At 48.0% G+C, this 24,500-nt stretch overlaps 1 long non-coding RNA gene across 1 annotated transcript in view; it reads left to right on the forward strand.

Annotated features, from left to right (window-relative positions):
• Window positions 1–2,451: 2,451 nt before the first annotated feature.
• Window positions 2,452–24,500, forward strand: part of LOC120927667 — a 28,402-nt gene continuing 6,353 nt past the window's right edge. The window contains exons 1-2 of the long non-coding RNA XR_005747119.1: window positions 2,452–2,679; window positions 24,253–24,393. This is a non-coding gene — a long non-coding RNA (uncharacterized LOC120927667). The remainder of the gene's footprint in view (window positions 2,680–24,252; window positions 24,394–24,500) is intronic.

The raw sequence follows: 24,500 nt of genomic DNA on the forward strand, positions 1-24,500 counted from the left end.
TTTTTCAAACGCCTTTTTTTGGGGAAAAAAACGGTTTCATGAATAAAAAAAATAACAAAACAGTAAAGTTAGCCCAATTTTTTTGTAAAATATGAAAGATTATGTTACATCGAGTAAATAGATACCTAACATGTCACACTTTAAAATTTCGCAAACTCATGGAATGGCACCAAACTTCGATACTTAAAGCGGTGGTTCCCCCCTAAAAACAACTTTTTTTTAATCCACTGGCCCCCCAAATTACAATCGAATTAAGGCTCTTATTTTTTTTTTGCTGCTGTACATACCTTGATACAGCATCTTCACCCGTGCATCCGGGTTGCGAGTCCCGCGGGAGTGGGCGTTCCTCACATGCTGTTGATTGACGTTTTGCCCAAAAACGAGCTCTCCCCCCGTCGCGTAAGCCGCGTCACGATTGGCGAAAGGAGCCGAACGGCGATGCGCATGCGCAGTATAGTGCCGACTCGCCGTTCGGCTCCTTTCGCCAACCGTGACGCGGCTTACGCGACAGGGGGGAGCTCGTTTTTGGGAAAAATGTCAATCAAACACATGTGAGGAACGCCCACTCCCGCGGGACTCGCAACCCGGATGCACGGGTGAAGATGCTGTATCAAGGTATGTACAGCAGCAAAAAAAAAATAAGAGCCTTAATTCGATTGTAATGTGGGGGGCCAGTGGAATAAAAAAAAGTTGTTTTTAAGGGGGAACCACCGCTTTAAAAAATCTCCATAGGCAACGCTTTGACATTTTTTACAGGTTACCAGTTTAGATTTACAGAGGAGATCTAGTGCTAGAATACCTCACATATGTGGCGATACCTCACATATGTGGTTTAAACAGCGCTTACATATGTCGGCGGGACTTAAGTGTGCGTTCACTTCTGCGCGCAAGATACCGGGGGCAGGGGCGTTTTAATTGTTTTTATAATTTTTTATTTTTTACTTATTTATTTTGTTACACTTTTTTTTTTTTATTTATTACTTTTCTTCCTATTACAAGGAATGTAAACATCTCTTGTAATAGGAAATGTGTGTGACAGGTCCTCTTTATGGAGAGATGCGGGGTCAAAAAGACACTGCATCTCTCCTCCAGGCTGGAAAGCATGAGATCGGTGAAAAAAATGTCACCGATCTCATGATTACTGTTGCTTACTAGCCGCAATCGCGGCTTTGTTTACTTACGGGGACCCGGGCGTGACGTCATCACATCGCGCCCAGGCCTCCGACGGTCATAGAGATAACTGGTGACCATCTGGTCACCAGTCATCTCTATGCTTCCTGTCTACGCCGGATGATTCTTTCTCCGGGCCCCCGATGGCACGGGAGAGCCCGGAGAAGCACCGGATGGCGGCGGGAGGGGGGATGTCCCCTCCCGCCGCCTATAAGAACAATCAAGAGGCGGAACCGCCGCTATGATCATTCTTATGGTGCGCAGAATCGCCGGCACTAAGGAATGATATCTGAATGATGCCTCTAGCTGCAGGCATCATTTAGATATCCCCCCGCAAAGCCCAGGACGTCATATGACGTCCACCCAGGATGGGAGATCCCATCTGTGGACGTCATATGTCTATGGGCTAGTATTGAAGTGTTTAAAGTGGTTGTAAACTGAAAATAAAAAAAAACCTGCAAGACAACGGCATAATGAGCTAGTATGCATACTAGGCGATTATGAAATGTTTACCTTAGATTGAAGCTGTTGCAGGCGGTCCCTGCACACCACTGTGACCGGCAACATGTCTCCCGGGGTTATTTCTGGGTTTGCGGGCTCCGGCACTGTGAATAGTCGAAACCTCGATGATGTCACTCCCACGCATGCGCGCGGGAACGGACGGGCACGGCTCCTTAAGAAAAGGCACGAGCAGGCCGTTACTTCAGTGCGCATGTTGCGATGACATCGGCACATGCGGATACAGCGAATATTTCCTAAACTGTGCAAGTGTAACAGCGCTGAAAGCGGAAAATTGTCCTGGCTAGGAAGGGCCGAAAGTACCTGGTATTGAAGTGGTCAATAAACACAGAAAACGGCTGGAACTCTGCTTTAAGAAAAAATAAATAATGCTCAGCTTCACAATGTCACTGGCTGCGAAGATGCGAGTGCTCCGGAAGCTGCCAGCATCCTAGCAACCAATGAAACTTGAGGGCACAGAGTCCTTGAGACCTGATGTTAGATGTAAGGTGGTGCAGACACTATTCTTTATGAATTCCATATAATTGAAAAACTGCAATTTTTAAAACTTATAGTCAAGTTTCACTTTAAAATCAAAATAATTTATTATAATAAATATGCTTTCTAACTTGCTGTCAACTATGTGACTTTAACACAAAAACGGGCCAACTTTCATTGCTAAACTTTTCCAGGGACAAATTTTTTTGTGAGGCGCACCAGCACTGCATTACACAACATGGCGCCCTAGCATCCCTCACCTCGTACGCTGCTCTTCTTCTGCGTGCTGACGCCGACGCGCAGCCGCGGCGTGCTGTCATGTCATCCTGTGTTGGGGGTTACTGTTGGCGGGAGATTCCAGCATGGCAGTCCAACCGACTGAAAGCTGTCTATGGACAGCGGCTTCCTCAGCTTTTACTTCAGCATGCCGGATACCACCTTGCGGGTGTTCGGCAGGAGCGACTTCTACACCTTCGCCGCCAAGGAGGTCTTCAAGACCAATGGGCTTATCAAGTACGGGCCTCGCTCCTGTCTGTCTATAGGACCCTGGACCGCGTGTGGGACTACAACTCCCAGCATGCCATGAACAGAACAAGTCAGGGGTAATGCTGGGACTTGTAGTTCTGTCATAGAGCTGTATTCTGTGCTGGTGGGCTGTGTGTGTTTAATATAGCTGAGATGAGGATTCCTTTATCATACACATTCATTCCTTTTATTGGTGGGCTCTACACATGTGGGAACATTGTTATTGCAAATACCTTCACTTATTAGATACACGAGGCATCATTGCTCCCCACCAATCTAAAGTGGCTAGAAAAAAAATTGTCATTCTCGCCCAGGTTCTAAAGCCCTGTGGCCTTAGGGAAACACAAGGTGTGCAGGGTCCCTATTACCCTGAAATACACTATATTACCAAAAGTATTAGCATGCATGTCTTTACACACATGAACATTAACCCCTTCCATACAGGGCATTTTCACCCCCTTCCTGCCCAGACCAATTTTTAGTTTTCAGCGCTGTTGCACTTTCAATGACAATTGCGTGGTCATGCAACACTGTACCCAAACTAAATCTTTGTTATTTTACCCCCACAAAATAGAGCTTTCATTTGGTATTTGATCATCTCTGTGGTTTTTATTTTTTGCGCTATAAACAAAAGAAGAGCGATAATTTAAAAAAAAAAAAAAAAAACGTGTTTTTTCCCTCAGTTTAGGCCGATACGTATTCTCTTTTTTTTTTTTTTTTTTTATACTGTGACATTGCGGCGAACACATCGGACACTTTTAACACGTTTTTGGGACCATTCACATTTTATACAGCGATTAATGCTATAAATATGCATTGATTACTGTGTAAATGTGACTGGCAGAGAAGGGGTTAACCACTAGGGGCGCTGAAGGGGTTAATATGTTGTCTACGGCAGTGTTTTTCAACTCCAGTCCTCAAGGCACACCAACAGGTCATGTTTTCAGGATTTCCTTTAGATGAAACGGCTGTGGTGATTACGAAGGCAGTGAAACTGATCAAATCACCTGTGCAAAATAATGGAAAGCCTGAAAACATGACCTGTTGGTGTGCCTTGAGGACTGGAGTTGAAAAACACTGGTCTACGGTGTGTTCTAACTGTAGTGGGGAGGGGACTCTCAAGGGGAGTAGACCGATGTGTGATCCTCTGTACTGGGAACACACATTGGTCTCCTCACCGCTGACAGGAGGTGGACCTGTGTGTTTACACACACAGATCCACACTCCTGCCGTGATTACCGACAATCGCGGGCACCCGTCGGCACCCGCGCCGGGTCACGAGCGTTGGCCCTTGATCGCCGGGAATACAGGACGTCCACCCGGATCGGGGAGGGGTTCCTGCCGCTGTCATTTCACAATGACGCGTTATGGAAGTGGTTAATGGCATCCCGGTCTTGGGGCCAGTTTACACCGTAGAAACGCAGTCCGCATGCGTTCCATGCATGTGTGTTTTTGGTGCTGTCCAGTGCATCCCCCCCCTCCTTTTATTAACCACTTCAATACTGGGCATTTTCACCCCCTTCCTGCCCAGGCCAATTTTCAGCACTGTCGCGCTTTGAATGACAATTGCGCGGACGTGCGACGTGGCTCTCAAACAAAATTGACATCCATTTTTAATTTTTTTTCCACAAGTAGAGCTTTCTTTTCATGGTATTTGATCATCTCTGCGTTTTTTTTTTTTTTTCCGCTATAATCAGAAAAATACTGACAATTTTGAAAAAAACTCAATTTTTTACTTTTTGCTATAATAACCAAATTTAAAAAATATATAATTTTTCTAATTTTAAGCCGATATGTATTCTACATATTTTTGGTAAATGGCATGCGGTTCCCCCACCGCTCCTGTGTGAGTCCAGGCTGAAGCCACTGTGACGAGCCTGGGTTCACACAAGAGCCGTGCGGTAAACTGCATGTGATTCGGACAGGAATCGCAATGCATACCTGTTCAAATCACCAATTGGTAAGTACTTGCTCTTACGGATGCATCAGTTCCTGTGTTTTTTTTTTTTTTAAAGATTGAGTACTTGCCGATGTCACATTGACTCCATGACACCATGGGTTCACACAGGAGCGGTGCAGGAAACTGCATGTGATTCTTTACAGTGCGATTGGAGCCCATTCATTTTGTATGAGCTCAAATTGCACAACGTGGTATTCAATATCGGCGAGTACTTGAGCACAAGTATCGGTACTCCGTACACATAAAAAAGAAAAACAGTTGTTGATGCATCCCTATGTAAAACATTGCAGGATGGGTTAGAGTGGGGTGGAAGGGGCTCATGGTTTATCTGGAGTGTTCATTTATTATTATTATTATTATTATTATTATTATACAGGATTTATATAGCGCCAACAGTTTACGCAGCGCTTTACAACATCAGGGAAGACATTATAGTTACAATACAATTTAATACAGGAATGATCAGAGGGCCCTGCTCGTTAGAGCTTACAATCTTTAGCACTTTGCTTGGATGTCGCTCTCTCATCATGGAAATGTAACGGGTTCAGCTTTGTGTTTATTTCTCAATTATGCATCTGTTTATCCCCAAGCCACTTAACTGCCTTGTGATCTTCCCTTTTATCCTACCCATAGGTGTATCTTTAAGCTGTACACTGCAAGGTATAATGCTAATATCTCCAAGCAATAGATGGAATAAGCACAGACTCTTTGCATGTTATGATTAAGGATGAGCTCTGGCGTGTTCGCATAGAACACGTGCAGAGCCCGCCAGGAAGTGTGCACGGCGCTGCGCTAATAACAGCCAGGGAGACATTTCGCGATCCCTGCAGCCGAGCATCGGGACAATGTCTCCCTGGCTGTTATTAGCACAGCGCCGTGCTCACTTCCTGGCGGGCTCTGCACGTGTTCTATGTGAACACGCCGGAGCTCATCCTTAGTTATGATGGAATGATTTGTATAATATATGGCAATGCACGTCGTTTATTTGTAAGGAGACTTGTGTAAACAGTGCAGCATAGGATAGTATTTCTCCCATTCTTAACCTATTGACCACTGGGCACTTAAACCCCCTTCCTAACCAGACCAATTTTCAGCTTTCGGTGCTCTCACAATTTGAATGACAATTACTCAGTCATACAACTTTGTGCCCATCTGAAATTTTTGTCCTTTTTTCCCACAAATAGAGCTTTCTTTTGGTGGTATTTGATCACCGTTGGGTTTTTTATTTTTTGCGCTATAAAAGAAAAAACACTGAAAATTCTGTAAAAAAAAAAAAAAAAAAAAACAAACAAACTTGTTTCTGTCATATTAGCAGGTATTGCAGAGTATGGGGGGGTTATTGCAGAGTATTGCACAGGGAGGGATGGATGGCTGGATCTGTGACTGCATTTGTCACAGATCCTGCCCACAGCTGCTGCTTCCGCTCTCCCCCCTCTCCTCTCACACTGTACCGATCGGTACAGAGAGGAGAGGGAGGAACCGGCGTCATGACATGACGCCGTTTGTTTACAAGTGATCGCTCCATCATTTGACGGAGCGATCACGTGGTAAACGGCCGCTATCAGCGGCAATTTACCGCGATCTGTGATGCGCCGGGTCTTCTAGACCCGGCGCTCACAGATGATTCCGGGAGCGCGCCCCAGGGGCCTCCCAGAATAAATAACTCCACCGCGCTGTAGACGTCTTTTGTCTATGGCGCGGTGGGGAAGTGGTTAAAGGGGTTGTAAAGGTAATTTTTTTTTTTTTTTTTTTCCTAAATGGGTTCCTTTAAGCTAGTGGATTGTTGGTTCACTTACCTTTTCCTTCAATTTCCCTTCTAAATGTTTTTTTTCTTTGTCTGAATTTCTCACTTCCTGTTTCTCCTCAGTAAGCTTGCCCCCATCACCCGAGCCGTTCTGGCTGGGGGTTAGTCAGCCAGAACAGCTTACTGAGGAGAAACATGAAGTGAGAAATTCAGACAAAGGGGAAAGAAAACATTTAGAAGGGAAATCGAAGGAAAAGGTAAGTGAACCAACAATGCACTAGCTTAAAGGAACCTATTTAGAAAATAAACAAACCTTTACAACCCCTTTAAAGTGGAGTTCCACCCATTTCTGTGCTTATTAAAAGTCGGCTGCAAAAAGTGTAGCTGTTGACTTGAAATAACATGAACTCACCTGTCCCACGGTCCAGCGATGTCAAAGCCTCTCTTCCCTCCTCCCTGCAGCCCTGGCATTGCAAATGTGGGCACCCGGCTGTGACAGCTTGCGGCTTCGCAGCTGGGTGTGCACTGCGCATGCACGAGTTGTACTTCATGTTCACACTGGCCGTGCAATCTTCTGGGACCTGTGATGTGTCCCAGAAGATTGCAGGGAGGGGGGTAGAAGAGAACTTTCCCTCTGCACCGCGGTGCCATGAGCGGAAGCTGGGTACCCCCATGCCGAATGTGGCATGCAAAGGGGTCAGGAGTGCTTAAAGCAGAAGTTCCAGTTTTTGGTGGAACTTTGTTTTAACAGCAGCAGTGTTTCACCCCTTCCCCATCATGGAACCCTTACCATGAGGTCCCCTCTTCCCATCAGATCTTGGATCAGCATCATGCAATTCAGAGGTGCAGGCAGGAGGTTGATTTACTAAGGCTCTATTCACATCTAGGTGTCCCGGATTGCAAAAACGCTGCAATCGGGGTGCCAATGGAAGTGACAGGGATCGCAAGGGTGCTTCCGCGATTTGCCTAGATGTGAACGGAGCCTAAACCTGGAGAGTGCAGAATCTGGTGCAGCTGTGCATGGTAGCCAATCGTCTTCTAAATTCAGCTTGTTCAATTAAGCTTTGACAAAAAAAAAACCTGGAAGCTGATTGGCTACCATGCACAGCTGCACCAGTTTTTGCTCTCTCCAGTTTAAGGCCCCTTTCACATGGGGCAGCAGAGGTGCGGTGGCGGTATAGCGCCGCTAAAAATAGCGGCGCTATACCGTCGGAATTGCCGCGGCGCGTTGCGGGCGGTATTACCACGGTTTCTCATTGTTTTAAATGGGAAGGAGCGGTATCCACACCGCTCCAAAGGTGCTGCTAGCCAGAGATTTTTTCCATAATCGTCTTTCAGGACAGCCACCTGAGAGACCTTGGCTCCTCCTCTCTGTAGGAAACACAGCGACAAGCCTATAAATTTCCTCCTCCCCTGCTGGCTCCTCAGTTATTTGTTTCCTCCAGAGGGGAGACACTGTTAGGAACCAGCTAGGATAGCCAAGGGAGGCTCAGGCAGACTGTCCAGGAAGGGAGCATGGGCTCTTGGGACAAGCCAGGTCACTAACCTGGATGAAATTGCCGCCCTCACATCCCTGAGTGCAGGTCGGGGGGGGCTCCGTTTGTAGCACTGAGTGCGGTGGAGTGGAGTGCACAGCCAGCAATCCCATGCCCCAAGCAGCGTGTGTGGCAGCAGCAGGAATGGGGATTCCAGAGCACAGCCACGCCAGGTATGGGGACCGCACGGAGCCAACGGCGGATGACGTCGGGTCCCGCAAACGGGGGCGTAAACTTCTGGTGTTCGCGGCTTCCGGTTCCGGCCACGAATTTCAAAAACGGAGCCAGGCAGAGGCTGGAGAGAGCTGCAATTGCTGTGGAGATAGCAGAAGCAGCGCTGGTGACACGGACGTGTCGGGGACAGAAGGAGGGGATACTGCTCCAGCAGAGACCAGCTCCCGCCATACCAAGCTAAGGGAACCCTAGGGTGGATCTCTCCAATCCTAAAACCCACCACCCCTCCCCAGGGAAAAAAGGGAGGGGGAGGTGAATCAAGCCCTCAGTGTCAGGGGGTGATTCATGGGGCCCCTAGTGAGGCACTGCCCACATGATGGCACTGTGCACCTGCCGTGGGCAGGAGGAAGGTCACGGTACTAACTGTGGGGTATATTTTTCCCTTATGTCTTTCAGAAAACTGACAAAGATAGGCCCTCTCACAGCTCAAAGAGGAAGTGTCCATCCTGCAAAGTCAAACTTAGGGATTCATGGAAGAAAGCTATTTGTAGTGATTGTATTAGCAAACTAGTACAGAAACATACTGCGGAACAGAGTGACCTAGCATCATCTGTTAAAGAATTATCCAACACTTTTGAATCTTTTAAAACATTTTTTGAAGGTTTTCAGATCCTGCAGCTTCAGTCAGCTTCTCCTCCTGTACAGGCAGCAGTTATAATACCGGAATTAAGACCTTCCACCAGTGCAGGCCCTTCAGTAGCTCTTAGAGAGGAGGCAGAAGAGGAACCTGACAGCGCAGTGTCCGGTTCCCAAGAGTCAGAGGAGGACGCTCGGGAAGGTGATTCCAGGAAGCCATCCCGTTATAAACTCTCATTAGAGGATTTAGATCACCTCTTGGGAGCCATATATACCACTCTGGGTATTCAGACAGAGAAAAAACCCCTATCCCTGCATGACCAGATGTATGGGGGTTTGGGAAAACAGGACAAGAGGAATTTTCCAGTTCACAAAGTACTAATGGCAATCAAGAAAGAATGTCAGGAACCGGAAAGAAAACCATTTTTTTTTCTAAAGCTTTAAAAAGACGATTTCCATTCTCAGATGACCCATCCTCAATATGGAACAAAACTCCAAAGCTAGATGCCGCCTTCTCACAGGTATCAAGGCACACGGATCTACCATTTGAGGATATGGGCATCTTATCCGAAGCAATGGATAAAAGGATGGACTCATTGTTAAAAAAAAAATCATGGGACTCCACACTGGGAAGTTTAAAACCAGCGATGACAGTCACGGTAGTGGCCAGAAATATGGAGTTTAGGTTAAACCAGATCCAGGCACACATTGAGGAAGGAACTACGAAAGAGCAAATCCTATCCTCCTTTCCCACACTGCTTCGAGGCATAGCCTATATCACAGATGCCTCAGCTAAACTCGTACGGATGACAGCTAAATCATCCGCACTAGCCAACTCCACAAGACGGGCTCTATGGTTAAAGACATGGCAGGGGGACTGCGCTTCTGAAACCAAATTATGTGGCATCCCATTTACAGGGCCAGGGTTGGAGAAGGTGCTAGATCGTACAGCGGATAAAAAGAAAGCATTTCCGCTAAAACGCAAAGCACTTTGGAGTCGGCCACAACAGAACAAAAAGAGGCAAAAAAGGTCCCTGTTTTTCAACACCCAAGGCAGATAACCAGAAAATACCTTGGGTCCAGAAGGGGAAAGGCAAAGGAGGAGCGATTTTTTTTTTTTTTATTTTTTTTCCCCCCCTATCCTCTTGAGCAAGCCTACGACAAAAAATGAATGGGGGGGCCTTCCTCCCGCAGTGGGAAAAGATAACCTCCAATCACTTATTTTGAGAACAATTAAGGACGGTTATCACCTGGAGTTCTCAAAACCACCCCAAAACAAATTCTATTTAACCAAATTCCAAAAAACAGAGGGAAAGCCGAAGGGTTAATGAGAGCCTTAGAGGATCTCAAGAAACAGGAAGTAATTATAGAGGTGCCCAAGGAAGATAGAGGTCTAGGGTTTTACTTTCACATATTCGGAGTACAAAAACCCACGGGGAAGGTCAGACCAATCCTAAACCTCAAACCCCTGAATGTGTCCATAACCTACAAGAGATTCAGAATGGACTCAATATATTCAGTCAAGGCCTTACTACCCCCAAACTGTTTTCTAGTCTCCTTAGACTTAAAGGACACATACCTGCACGTCCCAATACACAAAGAGTGTGGTCCCGCCCTAAGGGTAAGTGCTCGGTTATCTTCTCAGGTGGCTGTCCTGAAAGACGATTGAGGGAAAAACTAAGTTACTTACTGGTAACGTTCTTTCCCGGAGTCTTTCAGGACAGCCGGGTACCCACCCAAATGTGTATTAAAATATGAGATTTCCTTACAGGAAATGTGATATAGTAAACTATGTGTATCATGTATTTTTGTGTCTCCCCAGCAACTGGAGGTGCTCTTGAAAGAGCTGAGGAGCCAGCAGGGGAGGAGGAAATTTATAGGAGGCTGGCGTGGTGTTTCCTACAGAGAGGAGGAGCCAAGGTCTCAGGTGGCTGTCCTGAAAGACTCCGGGAAAGAACGTTACCTGTAAGTAACTTCGTTTTTTTCTCTCCTGCCAGCGTGTCGCCTCAGTGTGAAAGCCCTCGGGCTTTCACATTGAGAAGGCTGGGGCAGGAGTTTTTCAGGCGGTATTTAGGTGCTCTTTTTAGCGCTGTACCGCCTTAAAAACTCAGTGTGAAAGGGGCCTTAGTGAGGGCTAGTTCACACCACATGCAGTCCAGGGTGTTTTTTTTTTCCTGCATCAAAAAGGCATGGAAAGTAGGTTATGGTTTCCAATGGCATAGTTCACACCAGTGCGGTCAGTTTCAGGGCGTTCCAGTTCATGAGAAAAAAGTAGAACATGCTGCATTTTTCTTTATCGTACATCACGGGACACAGAGCAGCATAGCCATTACTATTCGGGTTATAGAGTCTACCTTCAGGTGATGGACACTGGCATTCTCAGACAGGAAGTCCCCTCCCTATATAACTCCCTCCCATAGTGGGAGTGCCTCAGTTTTTTCGCCAGTGTCTTAGGTGTTGGTCACGAAATAGCTATGCCTCTACGTCCTTGGGACCAAGGCAGGCTAACCGGATCTGTCCAAGGTGCCTCAGAGCCAAAGTGGACAGTACCCGGGCCCCAAGCCGTGGGGTTTTGCCTATTATTGATGTAAAGCGCTGCGCAAACTGTTGGCGCTATATAAATCCTGTATAATAATATAACGCCTCTCCTCGGAGGGCTGGATCTTGGGTCCAGAGCTTTGAACCTTTTAAGATTCAAAAGTACCTGCTGCCAGGATGCTGTATAGGTCCAGGGGAGTGGTGTTCCCTCCAGGACCTGAAGGTCTAGCACAAAACCCACGGAGATGGGGGAAGATTGGGCCTCTTGCTATGCAATACCCTGCGGCATGGAGCAGGTAAGATGGGGGGCCTGGGGGACTTGGTTCGACGGCAGGACCCTCTGGGGGAGATCTTGGTGGGTTAGCCTGGGTATGCTCTGCATTGGCAACTTCTCCACTATGTCTGTTATGGCAGGATGGTTAATTTTTACCCACACTCACGGGTCTCCCTGACTGTGTCCCTGACTGTGTTGGCGTTTGTTTTCTCTGCTGCTGCTCCGCATGGCATTGGGGGGGGGGGGTAGGGGCTCTCTCCTGGTTCTTTTGAACAGCAAGGACAGCCCACCCCCTCTATTACTGACAAGGAGGGGCCTTTGGGGTCCAGGATTGTCTTATCTATTCCCAGGTAGCCGCCCTATGTGCTCCATGTGTGTCCTGCATGTCTCCTCCGGTGTAGCACGGCTCCTACCACCTCCGTCAGTCTGGTACGCGCAAGCGTACGTGGTTATTCGGCGACGTGCAGAGGAGGCGGGAGCGTCAGGTTCAGAGGGAGGGGACGTTTCCTCCTCGCCGATATCTTCAGACAGCTCACTGGGAGCCTGAAGCGCTGAAGGCTGGAGGGACACAGCGGCGGTCCGCCGAGGAAACACTGCGGCACCCAGTGGTGGTACAGGGACCTGCGGGTCTGGAGCTTGCTCCTCATTGACTAAAAGTTTGTTAAGCCAAAGGGTCTCTTGCAGCGGTCTGGCAGCTAACACAGTCCTTGGGAGCGGTACTATTTAAAACACTGCCTTCCCAGACGCGTAGGGGCATTAGATGGTTACCTATTCTTACCCTAGCCATATTATTATTCTCCTTGCTATAACAGTTAGTTGTCAGCGGAGTACCTCGGTATTGTATCATGGCTCCAAAAGGTTCAGGAACTAAAGGTGCAAAGAATGCTAAAAAACAGAAGGGTTCCCCCTCTGGCTCTGAGGATCTTAGTCAGGCTATGCCAGTTCTATCCTCACCTGAAAAACCAGAGGACGCCGCCTTGGATGAGCCATAAGGTGTGTTAGGTACTTTGGCTGGCCCTAATCAACCCAACCCTGTGTTTGTCACAGAGGAAATGCTAGCTGCCACCCTAGGTGGGCTAGAACAAAGATTGACAACTTTGATTGCAAATTCTATTCCAGGCAGGAAGCGGACTAGATTCCCCATCGCCTAGATTCGTATCCTCGGATGCAGAGATTCTCTCCCTTGAGGAATTCGAATCTCAAGAGGATCAGATGGAGCAGAACCTAGAGGGTTTGGACATTGAGGAATCTACTATCGAGGAACCGTTCTCGGCCTCCCAAGCGGAGAGTCTGTGGATCCAGTCCTTGACGGACATGGTGCGCTCGGCTTTTAAGCTGCCTTTACCAGGGCCTCAGGTCCCCGCAGTGTCTTCTTTGGGCTCCTTGAAAGCGCCATTAAGTAATGCGGTCTTTCCGGTCCATCCTCTGTTGGAAGATTTGATCTTTCAGGATTGGGTACGGCCTGACAGAATATTTATACCTTCTAAGAGGTTTTCTGTCCTCTACCCTATGGAAGAGAAATTTTCAAAGAGGTGGACGCTCCCGGCTGTGGACGCAGCCATCTCCTGCCTGAATAAATCCTTAACTTGCCCGGTGGAGAACATACAAATGTTCAAAGATCCGGTTGATAAGCTGGTACAAACTCTTTTGAAAGCTTCTTTTACTACGGCAGGAGCAGTCGTGCAGCCAGCAGTGGCTGCGATTGTCATTTGTCAGGCACTAAAGGACCAGACAAAACAGATGTTAAAGGACGTTCCGGCTCAGCAGGCGCGAGAACTGGCCGACCTCCCCAGAGCCCTGTGTTTTGCGGTGGATGCTATAAAAGATTCCATACAACAGACTTCCCGTTTGTCACTGTTCTTGGTGCATATGCGAAGGCTCTTGTGGCTAAAGAATTGGTCAGCCGAGACTCCATGTAAAAAGCTCTTAGCGGGCTTCCCTTTTCACGGAGGAAGACTATTTGGAGAAGATCTAGATAAATATATACAAACAATATCTAGTGGCAAGAGCACTCTCTTGCCGGTCAAAAAGAGATCGCGGGGTCCCACGTTTAAGCGTCCGCTGTCGCCAGGGCCCTCGGCCTCCAGGCAGTATCGACGGCCTCCTGCACGATCAAACTTTAGTAATAAGTCGCAGGGACAGGCCTCGGGTGGCAAGAGACCCTGGTCTCGCAAGCCAGCAAAACCAGCCCCCAAATCAGCTTTATGAAGGGATGCCCCCACTCAATCGGGTGGGGGGAAGGCTTTGATTATTTTCAGAAGTTTGGGAAGCCAATGTCCCCGACAAGTGGGTCCTCTCCTCGGTGGCCACAGGCTACAAACTGGAGTTTTTGGAGTTCCCCCCTCATTTCCAGGAGTCAAGGGTACCAAACGATCCGGTAAAAAAGGCTTCTCTGCTGACAGCATTAGATCACCTTATGTGCCAGGGGGTAATCGTAGAGGTACCAGCCCAGGAGTGCGGGCTAGGGTTTTACTCCAATCTGTTCATCATACCAAAGCCAAATGGCAACGTCAGACCAATTCTGGACCTAAAGGGTTTAAATTCTTACCTAAAGGTTCGCTCCTTTCGGATGGAGTCCATACGGTCAGTGGCCGCTGCCTTGCAGCAGGATGATTTTTTGGCCTCCATAGACATAAAGGACGCATACCTACATGTACCGTGTTTTTTTTTTTTTTTTTTTTCAGGCACATCAAAAGTTCTTGCGCTTTGCGGTGGCACAGCGCCACTAACAGTTTGTAGCTCTCCCGTTCGGGCTAGCAACAGCCCCCCAGGTGTGTACAAAGGTCCTGGCTCCCATCTTAGCCAAATTAAGGACCCAAGGAGTTACGATCCTGGGTTATTTAGACGACCTCTTAATCATAGATCGCTCAGCCCCCTGCCTGGATCGAGCCGTAGCCCTCACGGTTCAGTGCCTCGGTTTTTGGGTGGGTCTTAAACCGAGAAAAATCGGCCTTGCGACCCACAAAGCAGCTGGAATATCTTGGCATGCTACTGGACACGGAACGGCAGATAGCTTCGACCTTTGCTAGGGGTAGGAACACTATCAAAGATGTAATCCAGTTGGTTCTGAGCAAGAAGGAACCAACCATTCACTTGTGTATGTGATTACTGGGCAAGCTGGTGGCCAACTTCGAAGCGGTACCATATGCTCAGGTCCACACTCGTCCTACAGGCCGCCATTCTGTCAGCTTGGTACAAGAAGGCACAAGCCCTGGATCTTCCTTTGACCCTCTTGTCAAAGGTCCGACAAAGTCTTTTCTGGTGGTTAATCCCTCAGAACCTACTGAGGGGAAAGTCTTTCAGCCCCGTTGCCTGGAAGGTAGTGACCACAGATGCCAGACGGGCAGACTCGACAGGGGACTTGGGCAGAGTCGGAGAGGCTTCTACCCATCAACGTCTTGGAGATCAGAGCTGCACGTTTAGCCTTAGAGGCATGGACACCCAGGTTACAAGGGTCTCCGGTGAGGGTGCAGTCCGATAATGCCACAGCGATAGCATTTATAAACCACCAGGGGGGCACAAGGAGTCGAGCCATGAGGGCCTACCTTAACCACTTCAATACCAGCCACCGTCATATGGCATCCACAAAGTGTCTCTACCATCCAGAGTGGACGTCATATGACGTCCTGGACTTTGAAGGGGGATATCTGAATGATGCCTGCAGCGAGAGGCATCATCCAGATATCTATCTCTTGTAGAGGTCGACCGATATGGGTTTTTCTCTGGCCGATGCCGATATTTAGAAATCGGGGCAGCCGATGGCCGATATATGAGGCCGATATTTTGGGCCGATTTTTGGATTGGGATGCATTGTGGAGGAGGATGGATGGTGCTGGGCGTGGGTGGGAGATGCGTTGTGGAGGGGGAAAGATGGTGCTGGCTGTGCCTGGGGGATGCATTGTGGAGGGGGGTGGATGAATGGTGCTGGGCGTGGGTGGGGGATGTGTTGTGGAGGGGGATGGATGGTGCTGGGCGTGGGTGGGAGATGCGTTGTGGAGGGGGAAAGATGGTGCTGGCTGTGCGTGGGGGATGCATTGTGGAGGGGGATAGATGGATGGTGCTGGCGGTGGATGTGTTGTGAAGGGGGATGGATGGATGGAGCTGGCCGTGGGTGGGGGATGTATTGTGAAGGGGGATGGATGGATGCAGCTGGCCGTGGGTGGGGGATGTATTGTGAAGGGGGATGGATGGATGCAGCTGGCCGTGGGTGGGGGATGTATTGTGAAGGGGGATGGATGGATGGAGCTGGCCGTGGGTGGGGGATGTATTGTGAAGGGGAATGGTTGGAGCTGGCCGTGGGTGGGGGATGTATTGTGAAGGGGGATGGATGGATGCAGCTGGCCGTGGGTGGGGGATGTATTGTGAAGGGGGATGGATGGATGAAGCTGGCAGTGGGTGGGGGATGCATTGTGAAGGGGGATGGATGGATGCAGCTGGCCGTGGGTGGGGGATGCATTGTGAAGGGGGATGGATGGATGCAGCTGGCCGTGGGTGGGGGATGCATTGTGAAGGGGGATGGATGGATGCAGCTGGCCGTGGGATGCATTGTGAAGGGGGATGGATGGATGGATGGAGCTGGCCGTGGGTGGGGGATGCATTGTGAAGGGGGATGGATGGATGCAGTTGGCCGTGGGTGGGGGATGCATTGTGAAGGGGGATGGATGGATGGATGGAGCTGGCCGTGGGTGGGGGATGCATTGTGAAGGGGGATGGATGGATGCAGCTGGCCGTGGGTGGGGGATGCATTGTGAAGGGGGATGGATGGATGCAGCTGGCCGTGGGTGGGGGATGCATTGTGAAGGGGGATGGATGGATGGAGCTGGCCGTGGGTGGGGGATGTATTGTGAAGGGGGATGGATGGATGCAGCTGGCCGTGGGTGGGGGACGTATTGTGAAGGGGGATGGATGGAGCTGGCCGTGGGTGGGGGATGTATTGTGAAGGGGGATGGATGGATGCAGCTGGCCGTGGGTGGGGGATGTATTTTGAAGGGGGATGGATGGATGAAGCTGGCAGTGGGTGGGGGATGCATTGTGAAGGGGGATGGATGGATGCAGCTGGCCGTGGGTGGGGGATGCATTGTGAAGGGGGATGGATGGATGCAGCTGGCCGTGGGTGGGGGATGCATTGTGAAGGGGGATGGATGGATGCAGCTGGCCGTGGGATGCATTGTGAAGGGGGATGGATGGATGGAGCTGGCCGTGGGTGGGGGATGCATTGTGAAGGGGGATGGATGGATGCAGCTGGCCGTGGGTGGGGGATGTATTGTGAAGGGGGATGGATGGATGCAGTTGGCCGTGGGTGGGGGATGCATTGTGAAGGGGGATGGATGGATGGATGGAGCTGGCCGTGGGTGGGGGATGCATTGTGAAGGGGGATGGATGGATGCAGCTGGCCGTGGGTGGGGGATGCATTGTGAAGGGGGATGGATGGATGCAGCTGGCCGTGGGTGGGGGATGCATTGTGAAGGGGGATGGATGGATGGAGCTGGCCGTGGGTGGGGGATGCATTGGGAAGGGGGATGGATGGATGCAGCTGGCCGTGGGTGGGGGATGCATTGTGAAGGGGGATGGATGGATGCAGCTGGCCGTGGGTGGGGGATGTATTGTGAAAGGGGATGGATGGATGGATGGATGGAGCTGGCCGTGGGTGGGGGATGCATTGTGGAGGCGGGTGGATGGATGGAGCTGGCTGTGGGTGGGGGATGCATTGCGAAGGGGGATGGATGGATGGAGCTGGCCGTGGGATGCATTGTGAAGGGGGATGGATGGATGGAGCTGGCCGTGGGTGGGAGATGCTTTGTAGAGGGGGGTGGATGGATGCAGCTGGCCGTGGGTGGGGATGGATATATATAAAATGAGTGTGTATACAGGAGAGGGGTGTGCTCTAACATGTACACACTGTTCCCTCCAGCACTGTCCATTGGATGACACCTGTGAGCTCCCACGTGAGTTGGAGTACCATGTACAATCACTAGAGAGCCGAGGCACCTATCAGAGATGATAGGAATACTGTACATTACCCCAGTCTCCAGCAGCACGAGAAATGAATCCTTCAGCCACGCTGCTGGTAGCCTGCGCGCCGGCCCCGCCCCCCCTTACCTCGGCGGGCTGTAGCAGAAAGCAAACTTGTCACAAGCCTGAGCAGCTGCAGTAGTTGTCTGCGCGAAGAGATCACGAAAGCTTCCTGCATGCTGGGACGGTGGCGGGATTACTGAACATGGGCTCTAGGCTACGGCTGGAGCCGTAGCCTAGAGCCCATGTTCAGTAATCCCGCCAACGTCCCAGCATGCAGGAAGCTTTTGTGATCTCTTTGCGCAGACAACTTGTACTGCAGCTGCTCGGGCTTGTGACAAGTTTGCTTTCTGCTACAGCCCGCCGAGGTAAGGGGGGTGGGGCCGGCGCGCAGGCTACCAGCAGCGTGGCTGAAGGATTCATTTCTCGTGCTGCTGTAGGTGGAGCGGGGTTTTAGCGCGGCAGCCGAAAATCGGCCGATTTTTTTTACAATAATCGGCCGATGCCGATTTCTTAAAAACGGCCAAAGATCGGCCGATATATCGGCCGACCGATATATCGGTCGACCTCTAATCTCTTGTGCCGGCGATTCTGCACAACATAAGAATGATCATAGCGGCGGTTCCGCCGCTAGATCGTTCTTACAGGCGGGAGGGGACATCCCCCGCCGCCATCCGGTGCTTCTCCGGGCTCTCCCGTGCCAGCTGGCAGGAAGTATAGAGATGACTGGTGACCAGATGGTCACCAGTCATCTCTGACCGTCGGAGGACCCGGGCGCAATGTGATGACGTCACGCCCGGGTCCCGTAAGTAAACAAAGCCGCGATTGCGGCTGTAAGCCACATTATTCATGAGATCAGTGAATTTTTTTCACCGATCTCATGGTTTCCAGCCCGAAGGAGAGATGTGGGGTCTTATTGACCCCCCCGCATCTCTCCATAAAGAGGACCTGTCACACACATTCCTATTACAAGGGATGTTTACATTCCTTGCAATAGGAATAAAAGGAATAAAAAAGTGTGAAAAAATAAATAAATATGTAAAATAAATTAATAATAATAAAACAAAATTAAAACGCCCCTGTCACCGGTAGCTCGCGCGCAGAAGCGAACGCACTCGCAAGTCCCGCCGACATATGTAAACGCCGTTTAAACCACATATGTGAGGTATCGCCGCGTGCGTTAGAGTAGCAGCAACAATTCTAGCACTAGATCTCCTCTGTAAATCTAAAAATTGGTAACCTGTAAAAAATTTCAAAGCCTTGCCTATGGAGATTTTTAAGTACCGAAGTTTGGCGCCATTCCATGAGTGTGCGCAATTTTAAAGCGTGACATGTTGGGTATCTATTTACTCGGTGTAACCTAATCTTTCATATTTTACAAAAAAATTGGGCTAACTTTACTGTTTTATTTTTTTAAATTCATGAAACAATTTTTTTTTCCCCAAAAAAGGCGTTTGAAAAATTATTGCGCAAATACCGTACAAGATAAAACGTTGCAATGACCATCGTTTTATTTCCTAGGGTGTCTGCTAAAAAAACATATATAATGTTTGGGGGTACTGCGTAATGTTCTAGCAAAAAAATTATGATTTGTACATGTAGGAGAGAAGTGCCAGAATAGGCCCGGTATGGAGGTGTGTATAAAAGCCCTGTATTGAAGTGGTTAAAGCTACAGAAGGGATTCAGAAAACGGATGTGTTGTTCATCCTACCGGATGGCCCCCAAGAAGGGTCAGGCAGCAGCAAAATTTACCATCACTAGATGGATTAAGCAGTTGATTATTCAGGCTTACGGCTTAAAGGGATTACCCCCTCCTTTGTCGGTAAGGGCCCATTCTACCAGGGCCATGGGCACCTCCTGGGCAGCGTACCACCAGATCTCCATGGCTCAGGGTTGCAGGGCGGCGACCTGGTCGTCAGTCCACACGTTCACAAAGTTTTATCAGTTGGACGTTAGAAGGAGGGCAGGCGGTGCTGCAGGCTGCGATATGAGATCCTCAAATCCGGGGCACCCTTGATTTGATTTGATTTAATTCTTGAATTGAGATGTCTCCCTCCCCTCATTAACCACTTCCATACCGGGCACTTACGCCCCTTCCTGCCCAAGCCAATTTTCAGCTTTCAGCACTGTCGCACTTTGAATGACAATTGCGCGGTCGTGCTACACTGTACCCAAACAATTTTTTTATCATTTTGTTCCCAGAAATAGAGCTTTCTTTTGGTGGTATTTGATCACCTCTGCGGTTTTTATTTTTTGCGCTATAAACAAAAGAGTGACAATTTAAAAAAAAAAAACACTATTTTTTACTTTTTTATTTAATAAATATCACAATTTTTTAAAAAAAAAACGTTTTTTTTCCTCAGTTTAGGCCGATATGTATTCTTCTACATATTTTTGGTAAAAAAAATCGCAATGATCATATATTGATTGGTTTGCGCAAAAGTTATAGCGTTTACAAAATAGCTGATAGATTTATGGCATTTTTATTTTATTAATTTTTTTACTAGTATTGGCGGCGATTTGCGATTTTTTTTTTTTTTTACTGTCACCGTGACATTGCGGCGAACACATCGGACACTTTTGACACGTTTTTGGCGCCATTCACATTTATACAGCGATTAATGCGATAAATATGCACTAATTACTGTATAAATGTGACTGGCATTCAAGGGGTTAACACTAGGGGGTGAGGGAGGGGTTAATATGTATACCTAAATTGTGTTCTAACTGTGGGGGAAGGGGGGTGACTGGGGGAGGTGACCGATCTATGTCCCTATGTACAAGGGACACAGATCGGTCTCCTCTCTCCCCTGACAGGACGTGGAGCTCTGTGTTTACACACTCCACGCGCATCGGCATCTCGGGGACGCGCCGGGCGCGCGCCCCCCAGTGGCCGCAAGAATACAGGACGTCAATTGACGTCCTGTATAATTTTCAGAGTCACCGTGGAGCCGTCATTTGACAATGGCCCGGTGCTCTAGTGGTTAAGCATTGCTTTGAGACATCCTGTATAGTAATGGCTATGCTGCTCTGTGTCCCGTGATGTACGATAAAGAAAACGGGATTTTTATATACAGCTTACCTGTAAAATCCTTTTCTTGGAGTACATCACGGGACACAGAGCTCCCACCCCTCTTATGGGGAATATTTTGGGAGGCATACTGCTTGCTACAAAACTGAGGTACTCCCACTATGGGAGGGGGTTATATAGGGAGGGGACTTCCTGTCTGAGAATGCCAGTGTCCATCACCTGAAGGTAGACTCTATAACCCGTATAGTAATGGCTATGCTGCTCTGTCCCGTGATGTACTCCAAGAAAAGGATTTTACAGGTAAGCTGTATATAAAAATCCCTTTTTTTCTATACTGGAACGTGTAAAAAGCACTGGAGTGCATCAAAAACGCAACAGAGCATGTGAAAAGCGCACATGCAGAAATGCATCCGGAACACATCTGAAATGCGATTTTTGTGGCCTGAACTAGCCCTTAACCACTTAAAGCGGTAGTTCACCCACAATCCCATGATTTTACCATCGAGACAGGCATTGTAGCGCGAGCTACAGTATGCCTGTCCCGATTTTTTTAACCCCGTACTCACCTTGTAGTCGTCCATCGTAGATTTCGGCTCCCGCGGGGAATGGGCGTGTCTATGGAGAGGGAGGATGATTGACGGCCGGCCCTGGCACGTCACTCTCCCCGAAGACAGCCGGAGTAGGTCTCGGCTCTTCACGGCGCCTGCGCACAGGCTATGCGCACGCGTCGTGAAGACCAAGCCTATTTCGGCTATTTCCGGAGAAGCGTGACGCGCCAGAGCCGGCCGTCAATCATCCTCCGTCTCCAGAGGCACGCCCATTCCCCGGTATCTTCGATGGACGACTACAAGGTGAGTATGGGGCTAAAAAAAACGGGACAGGCATACTGTAGCTCGCGCTACAATGCCTGATTTTAAGGTAAAAAAAAAAAAAAAATTTTTTTCCCGTCGATAGGGTGAACCCCCGCTTTAAGGACCGCCTCATGTACATATACGTCAGCAGAATGGCACAGGCAGGCACATGTACGTATATATACATCCTCTGCTTGACGTGGGTCGGGGGTCCGATCGGGACCCCCCCCGTACATGCGGCGGTCCCTGTGGCTTCAGGAGCGATCCGGGACGACGGCGCGGCTATTCGTTTATAGCCGCTCCGTCGCGATCGCTCCCCGGAGCTGAAGAACGGGGAGAGCCGTGTGTAAACACGGCTTCCCCGTGCTTCACTGTGTCGGCGCATCGATCGCGTCATTCCCTTTATAGGGAAGACACGATCGATGACGTCATTCCTACAGCCACACCCCCCTACACTAGTAAACACACACAAAGTAAACCCTAACTCCTACAGCGCCTCCTGTGGTTAACTCCCAAACTGCAAACTGTCATTTTCACAATAAAGAATGCAATTTAAATGCATTTTTTGCTGTGAAAATGACAATTGTCCCAAAAATGTGTCAAAATTGTCCGAAGTGTCCGCCATAATGTCGCAGTCACGAAAAAAATCGCTGATCGCCGCCATTAGTAGTAAAAAAATAAAAATAAATAAAAATGCAAAAAAACTATCCCCTATTTTGTAAACACTATAAATTTTGCGCAAACCAACCGATAAACGATTATTGCGATTTTTTTTTTTTTACCAAAAATAGGTAGAAGAATACGTATCGGCCTAAACTGAGGGAAAAAAAATGTTATATGTTTTTGGGGGATATTTATTATAGCAAAAAGTAAAAAAATATAGCATTTTTTTTCAAAATTGTCGCTCTATTTTTGTTTATAGCGCAAAAAATAAAAACCGCAGAGGTGATCAAATACCACCAAAAGAAAGCTCTATTTGTGGGGAAAAAAGACGCCAATTTTGTTTGGGAGCCACGTCGCACGACCGCGCAATTGTCTGTTAAAGCGACGCAGTCCCGAACTGTTAAAACCCCTTGGGTCTTTAGGCAGCATTTTGGTCCGGGGCTTAAGTGGTTAATCAACCCCAGCGTGTCTTGGCCTAGAGCATTAGTTGTTATTGGTCTGGTGGCCTGCCTGTGCAGGGTGGATTTGATTTAAATCACTAGTAAAAAGGCTTGATGTAAAAAAACTTGATTTAAATGGTAATTTTTAAAGAGCAACTGTCATCTCTGTCCTGCAGTGGCTCCTCCTCTGACCCGCTGTTGACTCACTGACAGTCCCATTCACTTTAATAGGGTGTCTGGTGATGCAGCAGTGACACAATAAGGTGAGGGATGTGGCGGCAGCAGGTGAGTGGATGCCCTCTAACGGGCGCTGCCATGATGGATCTGAAATGACAGGTTCTCTTTTAAATGTAAGGACTTATTTTTGCTGGTAGTTGGAATCTTTAATATTTGCAAACAAAATGAAGGTTTTCCATTTAGCCACTTGAGACCCATGCTGTAGATGAAAGACGTCCACAGCGCGGCTCTCAAGTGCCGGGCGGACGTCCTGCTATTTACATTCCCCGCACATGCCGCCAACGGAAAAAACTGTGCCCGGCGTGTCACCTGATGCCGATGCGCATGCCCAGCAGTGACAGAGCAAGGATATGGAGCTCTGACGAGGAGAGAGGAGACCGATACTGTGTCCCTTGTATATAGGGGCACAGATCGGTCACCTCCCCCAGTCAGTGCCCTCCCCCCCCACAGTTAGAATCACTCTTAGGGAATTCATTTAACCCCTTCCTCGCCCCCTAGTGTTAACCCCCTTCCCTGCCAGTCACATTTATACAGTATCGGTGCATATTTATAGCACTGTTCGCTGTATAAATGTAAATGGTCCCAAAATAATGTCAAGTGTCCGATATGTCTGCCGCAATATCGCAGGCCTGACAAAAATCGCAGATCGGCGCCATTACTAGTAAAAAAAAAAAAAAAAATCAAATCATAAAATCCCTATTTTGTAGATGCTATAACTTTCGCTCAAACCAATCAATAAACACTTATTATGATATTTTTGGTAAAAAAAAAAAAAGTCGAATATGTATCGGCCTAAACTGAGAAAAAAAATAGTTATAATAATGTCCCAATTTTTTTTTTTTTTTTTTTGTTTTTTTAATTTTCTATCTTTTTTTAATTATTTTTTTTGTTTATAGCGGAAAAAATAAAAAACGCAGAGTTGATCAAATACCACCAAAAGAAATCTCTATTTGTGGGAAATTCAAAAAATATAATTTGGGTACAGTGTTGTATGACCGCGCAATTGTCATTCAAAATGCATCAGCGCTGAAAATTGGTCTGGGAAGGAAGGGGGTTTAAGTGCCCAGTAATTAAGTGGTTAGAATAATAAGCTGTCAGGTTAGTAAGTCAGTGGTATCGGAACGGATTCAATCATACAGAGTTTGTAGTGTACATAGATTTGTAAAATAATGGAATATTCCTGAACTTTGTTTTATCTCATGGTTACTGTGAAATTATGTGAATGCATCAATGCAGTGCTTGGATTCATTGAATGAGTTTACCAAAAATGTAAATATTGCAAAATATACAGCCTTATGCTACATAACTAAGCTCCATTTCATAAACTAGATTATTGTATCTTAAATCGAAATCCTATCTTTGGATCAATTTTTTTTTTTTTTTTTTTTTCCCTTTTACTGCAAAAGCATTTTATTAAAATAAATATATATAATTACATTTTTTTTTTTTTTTTTTTTTTTTTTTAGGGAACAAGAAATTGGAGAGCGTGGTAATCGGTAAAATTAACTTTGAGTCTGTTGTGAGAGATCTGCTTATTGTTCGTCAGTATCAGGTGGAAGTTTACAAAAAAAATCAAATCCTCCAATGACTGGCACTTGGCATTTAAGGTAAAGGTTACTTTTCCCAGGAGATATGTGAAACGTCAGTTCAAATAGGAGGACAATCAGTGTTTTGGCGATGGGCATCCTATGCAGAGGCGCATTGCGGGCGGTAT

The sequence above is a fragment of the Rana temporaria genome, chromosome 2, assembly GCF_905171775.1.
Source record: "Rana temporaria chromosome 2, aRanTem1.1, whole genome shotgun sequence".
In the NCBI taxonomy this organism is placed as follows: domain Eukaryota; kingdom Metazoa; phylum Chordata; class Amphibia; order Anura; family Ranidae; genus Rana; species Rana temporaria.